This window comes from Jatropha curcas, chromosome 11 (genome assembly GCF_041381405.1).
Source record: "Jatropha curcas cultivar XTBG-Jc1 chromosome 11, XTBG_Jcur_1.0, whole genome shotgun sequence".
In the NCBI taxonomy this organism is placed as follows: domain Eukaryota; kingdom Viridiplantae; phylum Streptophyta; class Magnoliopsida; order Malpighiales; family Euphorbiaceae; genus Jatropha; species Jatropha curcas.
This window is the reverse complement of record NC_143161.1, coordinates 20,869,164-20,878,134: the sequence shown is the minus strand read 5'-3', so window position 1 is coordinate 20,878,134 and position 8,971 is coordinate 20,869,164.

The following is an 8,971-nucleotide window of genomic DNA, read 5'->3' as shown; positions in this document are numbered from 1 at the left end:
CGATTCAACTAAAATTTTAATCATTGCTGGACTGGTTAGTTAACTTTCTTTGTTCCTTTATTCTCATTTATATATTTTTATTTTAACTTTTTTTTTCTTTGTTTCTACTCTAATTAATTGCATTTAGGTTCTTTCGGGTGACGAAAAGCTGGGTTGGCTTATGAGACAAAAACCTTTACCATCTATGATGTTATGGGGCGATAATTCTTTATGTCCTTCCTCATAGTACCATTTTTTTAATGTAAAATCGTGCTAAGCCATTAGCCCAAATTGGTATTATTTATTATTATTATTATTATTATTATTATTTTTACAATTTTCAGTCTTAATGCTGAGGCCTTATAGTATTTTCAGACTGTTATGTTGCATTGTCTTCGAGATTGTTGTTAACATAGTGTTTAAATCCTCCAAACTTGATGTGCCAATGCACTATGCAGTTCATTTAGCAAAGGTCAGTTATTCTACTGAGATGAATTATCCAATTATCCAAAACTAATAGAGATTCTGACCACAAAAAACCTTCGCTAGTAGTGTGTTTTCCAATAAAATTAGATCATTAAAAAAGGAGTTTGTATCCCTGCTTGAGGTGTATTATATAAAAGACAACTTTGAATTGAAGTATTATATTTACCGGCTTCTATTAGTGTTGAATATATATATATGCTAAAACCTCTGTTTTCTTGCTCTTACATTAGAAAAATAAATACAAAGATATACATAAATATCAATTGTTTTATGAACAAATCATTATTTAACTAAAGACTTCTACTCTTATTTTCAATGTGAACATCAAAAACTTAATAAAATTTAATAATAATAATTATTTAAAATAATGTTTAAGTACCCGCGCATGTAAGCACGAAATTATAACTAGTATTTTAATCCGAATACCACCCACTAGTATCTTCACACTTACACCTTGAGCACTTGATCTGCAGGGTACTCATCTTCTTCTTTGGTGCTTGCCTTCTTATTCCCTTCTTCTTCCTTTTGAGCAGCTCGCTCTTCTTTCCTGTCCTCTTCCTCGGCTGCCTTTGGCCCTTAATCCCTCCTTCTCTTTCCTTCTCTTTTTTCTCCTCTTTCCCTTCCTTCACTTCTTTCTCAAGTTCTGGCCTCTAGGCTCTATTGCTAGGACATCAATAACATTCGCAAAAATCTCTAGGCCTAGGTATGTCTTCCCATTGTGCTCAAAAGGCTCTATTGGTAGACTTGGAGAGGAATGCTCACTCGAATAGACAAAACGTCCATCCATGTCTAACCAGCCGAGTGTTTTTGTTGGAGTGCTTCCATATTTGAAACCCAGACTTAAGCGATGCCTCTGGGTGTGGATCTTTGGTAGTTCAGTGATACCTTGTTGGTCCTTTCCCAGTCCTTTCCCCTCCTTAACATTCATCTTCTTCATGATGTTAGCGGGCCCCATATGGGTACTTAGGACTGCGATTTAGAAGCGAGTCCATGGGAGAATGACCTGTTTGTCAATATTCAATGCAACTACACTTCTCTTATTAGCAGCTGGAATAGTAATGATTTCACCATTAAATGGAAACTTAATTTTCTGGTGTAGCGTAGATGGCTCACTTCCCAAAGAATGGTACCATGGGCGCCCAAGTAGCAGGGCAAAAGTCGGGGGAATGTCTATCACAATAAATTCTGTCTCTTTCTCAATCAGCCCAACTTTAACAACTGTCTTGATATACCCTATACTTGTCTTTTGGAATCATTGTAAGCTCAGATGATAATATTTGAAGGTTCTAAATCTGACACTTTCAACTTGAACTTGGACAAGAGCTTTAATGGACATACATTCAGAGCTGAGCCGTCGTCAATCATAACATTGTTCGTTATCATTTCTCTAACTTCAACTTTAATAAACAAGGCTTTGGTGTGATTCTTACCCTTAGGATGAAGCTTGTCATAAGAAAAAGTGATTATAAGGGGGTTATGTTGGACCAACCCTACAAAGTCAGTAGTGGAGATTGATGACGAGACCAGAATCTAGACCGTAGGTTTAAGCAAAGCCTCTCAGTGCTTCTTGGAAGGGACGAGTAGGTCCCATATGCTCACATTAGCATGGGTTCTTTTCAATTATTTGATTAATGCGTCATCTTCATCATCTTTCTTTGGCATAACCAATGGGCAAGCTTTCTCATTTTTTACTCTAAACTTGCTCATATCAGGCTGATAAATTTGACCACTGCGGGTCAAATGATTCACATTCTTTGCTTCCTCTTCCTTCTCGTTACTCCAAAAATCCAAAATAATGGGATTCACTATCAAGTCATCTTCGCTCTCAACCCACTCTTCATTCTGGTTTACCCATTCTTCATCACTGTTGTCCCACACATTCAGGATCATCGCAAAAATCTATTCCAACAATTGCTCTCTCTCTCTTTCTTCCTCCTCCTCAAATTCAGCCATCACCTCCTCGGGAGTCTTGCCAAACTCAACCATATATAAATTCTTATAGGTGGCACATTGCGAAAGTTCGGCAATTGATTGGTTCTAGTGCTTGGCCTAGATTTCTCCGGATCTATCACTTTGCCTACATCAATAAAGTTTTGGATTTCATGTCTCAACCACAGACATAGGTCGGTAGTATGACCTTTGCCTTGGTGAAACTTACATTAAGCATTACGATTAAAGTTCTTTGGCAAAGGTTCAAGATGTGGTCTCGGTGCTACCGGTTGCAACAAACCCACTGACTTGACTTTCTCAAACACCTTCGACAGAGGAGTTCAAAAATTGGAGAATCTCCTTGGCTGCATACTGGTGGCCCTCAAATCTAGGGTGGCTGTTGTGTTATTCTTGCTCAAACTCGGGTCTTCCTAGAAGAACTAGACCCTTAGAAACCAGACTTGTTGAAGTTCCCAGTGCGGTTCCCATATTTCTTATCTTCTCTCATCTTGTCCTCAAATGGCAGTACTGGCCTCATAGACTTTTGAGAACTCGGTCAAAGGCATGTAATACATTTTCTCTCAGTAAGCGGGCAGGGTTCCCTTGATGAAGATTTTGATCTGTTCCTTAGTATCAGGTCGGTTTCTCATTTGTATGACCTTGGCGCTCCATCTAGCCTTATAATTAGTGAAGGATTCATCACTTTTCTGCACTGTCGCTTCTAGATCTCTCAGATTGTCACTCATCTGGATGTTGTAGGCATATTCTTTTAGGAAGACAGTAGTGAGCTCATTCCAGTTTTTCCTTACTTTCTTCTCTAGGTTGTAATACCAAGTCTGAGTTGACCCGGTCAAGGACATAAGGAACATCTTCAAAATCTCTTTTAACAATAGACCCGCCAATTACTTTATTACCTTATACTGCATCACATGGACCTTCGGATCGCCTGTACTCTCATATTTTGGCATTTTGGGCATCTTATAGGTCTGAGGAATGGTGTTTTTCAGCTCGAGTTCTTCATCCTCATCATAATCAATATCGACATACTTGTCCATGCCCTTTGACTTTATAAAGACATGGAGCTTTTCCAACTTCTTATCTAGCTTCTCAAACTTATCAAAAATGACCGGTTTAGACTTGGCCTTCTTGGAAGGTACTTTCTTTGCAAATAATTCCTCATCTTGCCATGTATCATCTACGTGTTCCTTTCTCTTAGCTCTCCTTTGGCTTCATCATCCTCTATTACCATGTGGTCTTTACCCTTGTTGGTTCGCAGAAGCTTCTCTAAGCTAGCAGCCACTATCTTCTTAACCAAGTTTTCAATTTCTGAGATGGGAATACTGGTCTCACCATGTTATCAGCAAAAGCAGAAGTAGAAACTGGGAAATCGGCTTGAATTAGAGGGCTCTCAATCTCAATATGGGAGCCCAAAGAACTTGTGGACACTGAATCAGGAAGGTCAATAGGGATTGAAGGTTATTCAACTCTAATCAGATGGCTGTTTGTCCTCAACCAGTAGATCTCTTGTGGAGCTTTCTCTCTTCGCGGCACTATCTTGACTGTACAAGACAGATGTTAGAAAACACAACATGATGCATGTATGCATGAATGCATGAGTATGATATGACATACAAAAAATGCAATCACATAACAAGACATCGTGAACTGCAATTAATGTTATATTCCATTATAGCTTGATCACGATTGCTCGAGACAAAAATTAGAGAAGGGCTCTCTAGAATTGATAAGATCAAAACGTGCCCTATTTTGTAGCCAAATATTTATAATGACCTCTTGTTTATTTTTGCATCCCTTTCTTTTTGCCTCAAGTGTGAAGATACTTGAGCAGGGTTCTTTACTTATTACATTTGAGTTTTTTTTTCTATTTTTTTCTTTTTGGCATTAACAATATTTGGCACAAAATAGACTAACTTTTGCTTCTCAAAAGTTGACTTTTTACAATGATAATTCTTTCTTGGCCCTAACTAGGTATTTATAACTTTTGAAACTCAAAGCCTAAGAGGTTTGATAAGGCTTGGTATCCTCTAAGGTGAAGTGACCAATCTCTGTAAGGCGGTTGGTGATATTGCGCATGAGCGTAAAATGCACCTCCATACCTTGGAAGAGGGTTATGGCCTCAGGTTGTGCTTGCTTAATTTAAAGCAAGAGTTGATGGGCCTCTTCTAATTGGTATTTTTTAGTCGGTGTCGGAATCGGAGGAGCTTCCCTCTTAGGCACTTGAGCCTCGACCTTATTGTCAACATCAAAACAGCTTGTTTGGCTTGTTTTGCTTCTGTCACTTCTCTCAAGTCCTTCACCCTTCAGCGCTTCGAACGACGAGATCGAGCCATGGTAGAATATTCCTATATGGCTATAATAAAACAAGTTAAGTGATGCATGAAAAAAAAGCACAACACGACATAGCATAAATATACAAGCAAAGGGGAACGGGAGTTGGGAAATGCATGATCTCCACCCTTATGTCTCCTACACACGATTCGAGGTCAAAAGTCTTTCTAAAACCATAGGACATATTGGTTGGGCCCAAATCACCCGGTTAAACCAGCCTGCTTGTTGTCCATTAATTCAAAATGATTAATAATAAGATTAACTAAGAACTGAGATGTAAAATCTTTGAATGCAATTTTGGAAAATATGTCAAACATGCAAATCATCTCATACATAAAACATAAAATCAAAACATCCATAAGAATGGGGAAAGGAGAAAAGATTACAAACCAATAACCTAAGAATACAATCTACCCATTAACCCTCAAATTTTCCAAACCCTTAATTATTACAAGTAAGCAACAATAGGACCCATTATGGATACTTTACATTTTGCCAATAAAATAAACTAAAAATAATAAAGAACCATCCATAAAACATAAATACAACATTCAAATAATATTTGTAGGTCCCGTATACGTATGGCACAACCCAAGAGGGAATGGTGAATTGAGTTTTCTAAAAATTAAAAATTTAACTTTCAAAAACAAAATCAGAATTCTGTTGCAGTGGAAATAGAATGCGTTTGTGAGAGTAAGTTATCAAGATTAGAACTTCCTCATAAAGCTCAATGCAAAAACTAGAAAGACTTTGTGAAGAGTAGCTATAGATTAGAACTGATTCACAAATCTTAATCAATTTCAAAAACACTTTATGAAGGAAAGTTATTACGTTTAGAACTATTTCATAAAGCTTAGACAAACATTAAAGATTTTGTGAAAGACAGTTATTGAATTTTAGAACTGCTTCACAAAGCTTTAAGCAAACTTAGAAAAACTGATTAAAATCCAAATTGTGATATATACTGAATATAGAAGAATAGATTAGAAATTGGTATAATCATAATGCAGAAGTCCAGAGTTCTAATGTTCAATAAAGATAAAGCTTATTCGAGTTTAGAACAATAAAACCATTAACAATTTTGCATTTCTAAAAAGTTAACAAATGTGTAAATAGAATAAAATTAAGCAGAACTTCAGAAAATAAAAAGAAGATAAACACAGAGATTTATAGTGGTTCGGCATTAACTCGCCTACATCCACTCCTCAAGACTCATCTTGAGATCCTCCACTATGTTATCTCTTTTCAAGTGTAACAGACAAACATACAGTACAAGAAAATAGATCAACACCTAGATCTAAACTTCTCCCACTAGATTTTTCAAAGGTTCTAGTCAACCTCAATCCTTTCTTTTTTTGCAGAGAACAGAAACTCACATCAAGACATTAGAATCTCACACAAGGAGAAGGTCGCTTGATAAAATATACCACCATAGCTTTTCACCTAAGCTATTATACAAAAGTTTTTTTTAATTAAAAAGCCTGTCTATAACAAATTACAGAATCTATATAGACAGAGAGAAATGTAAATATAAGCACAGGAAAACAGAAATCAAGATTAGAAAACGAATTTAAAGATCAGAACTATTTTTTGAAAGATGTTGTTATAAAATTTTATTTTCTCTTTAAAAATATTTCTTGAAGCAAGAAGATGAAAAGAAATAAGCGGGGTTATTGAGAGAGAGCCTTGAGAGATTTAAAACATATGATCAATGGACTCTTACTCTAAAAATAAAATACCCACGTTTTCATAAGAGGAAAACGTCTTATATAGAGGGATGAAGATCCTGTTTAGAAAGCATAAAATCTTTAGTTTAAGAAATATTTCTGACATTCAAAAAATAAGAGATACGAAAAGATCTTTAAATATTTGTTGCCAAAAATATTTGAGTCAAAAATCTTTTCGTTTAGCAAAGTAGAGTAAATAAAAGATTTGACTTTCCTTTTTATAAAATGATTTTCGAAAATGCAAATATATGCAAATCTCTTTCAAATATTTTTGTTACCAAAAAATAATTATACCAAAATCTTTTTCAAATAGGTAAGTGAATTAAAAAGATCAAGATTTGACTTTTATTATTAAGGTAATTTTCGAAAATAATAAAAGATATTCAAATCTCTTTCAAATATTTTGTTACCAAAAATAATTAAGCCAAAATCTTTTTCAAATAGGTAAATAAATTTAAAAAGATTAAGTTTTGACTTTTATTATTAAGGTAATTTCCGAAAATCCTTTTTGAGACAGAAGGAAAATATTTTTGTGCTTATAAAAGAATATTGTCTCTATCCTATAAAATATCGTAAGATACTAACCACTAAAAAGAAATCTTCAATAACCTTCATGGTCTTCAAAATCTTAGATTTGTAAAGACTTGCCTTCTTTAGCAATTTGCATATTTAAAAATCTGCATAAATTAATATTAGCATACAAAAATATTAAATTTATTTGTTTTGCATATAATCATCAAAATCTCAAAATACAAATGACCCTTGAGCCAACAATCTCCCCCTTTTTGATGATGACAAAACCAATAAATTTATCAATTATAACAACATGTGCTCCCCCTAAATTTATGCATGTCCGCAAAATATAAGTTCTAAACATAACAGATTTACCATAAAGCAAGATTAGAACTTATATAAAACTCCCCTTGAATAAGTGCAATATAATATCTGTGAAGTTTAGAATCAAAATATAGATTTAGAAACTGACATTAGAATTTAAACTGACTTCTAATTCTAATAACTAGAGTATACATTAGAATTGAATATAAGTTCTAAAGTCTAACAATCAGAGCATATATATAAAAGCATATTCTGTTGCCATAGAAATTGACATTAGAATAAAGAATATCACAGATTAGAACATGATAAGCAAAGAGATTAAGTACTAAAAATATACTGTACTGTTATGTTCTCCTCCAAGTACTTAAGCATCAAATGTACTGTGTTCTCCCTCTTTTTGTGACCATAAAAGAGGGTTAGTAAATTAGAACAAAAAAAATAGAAATAGAAACAAAAAAATAAACAAAGCTAGACAATTCTAAAAAGAATGCAATAAAACAAACAACAAAAACAAATAGAAATCAGAGTAAATAATAGAAAATTGTTCATAAAACATAGTTAGAACAGATTAGAAGGAAGTCAGAGGGATTTAGAATCAGTTCAAGTCTTTTAGAACTTCTGAGGTTCTATGCAGGTGAAGTTTCAGTAGGACTCTTAGATCTGTAAAAGAAGGATACAGAGGAGGTTTTCTGCCATGAACTCTATGCCTTCTAGCAGTGTGCTTAACTCTCTTAGGCTTCTCTGAGGTAGGAGTGTAGGACGTAGTCTTAACCTTTAGAGTAGCTAGTCTATTCTTATTGACACTCTTTACATTTTCCATAGACTCAAAGAGAGACTGAGTGTGTGCTGCCACAGCCTTACCATGCTTGATGATCTCATCAAGTTCCCTATTATGCTCTTCAATGAGATCTTTTTCCATTCTGTTCAACATAGCCTCAAGAATTCTAAAGTCTTTTTAGCTTCAATTTCAGGCTCCTTTTCCTCTTCATCACTAATTTCTAATTTCCCTGTTTCTACATCACTAGCATCCTCAACTTTCTCCTAGGTTTTCTGCCATGAACTCTATGCCTTCCAGCAGTGTGCTTAACTCTCTTAGGCTTCTCTGAGGTAGGAGTGTAGGACGTAGCCTTAACCTTTAGAGTAGCTAGTCTTTTCTCATTGACACTCTTTACCTTTTCCATAGACTTAATGAGAGACTGAGTGTGTGCTGCCACAGCCCTACCATGCTTGATGACCTCATCAAGTTCCCTATTATGCTCTTCAATGAGATCTTTTTCCATTCTGTTCAACATAGTCTCAGGAATTTTAAAGTCTTTTTAGCTTCAATTTCAGGCTCCTTTTCCTCTTCATCACTAATTTCTAATTTCTCTGTTTCTACATCACTAGCATCCTCAACTTTCTCCTAGGTTTTCTGCCATGAACTCTATGTCTTCCAACACTGTGCTTAACTCTCTTAGGCTTCTTTGAGGTAGGAGTGTAGGACGTAGCCTTCACCTTTAGAGTAGCTAGTCTTTTCTCATTGAGACTCTTTACCTTTTCCATAGACTCAATAAGAGACTGAGTGTGTGCTGCCACAGCCTTACCATGCTTAATGACCTCATCAAGTTCCCTATTGTGCTTTTCAATGAGATATTTTTCCATTCTGTTCAACATACCCTCAGGAA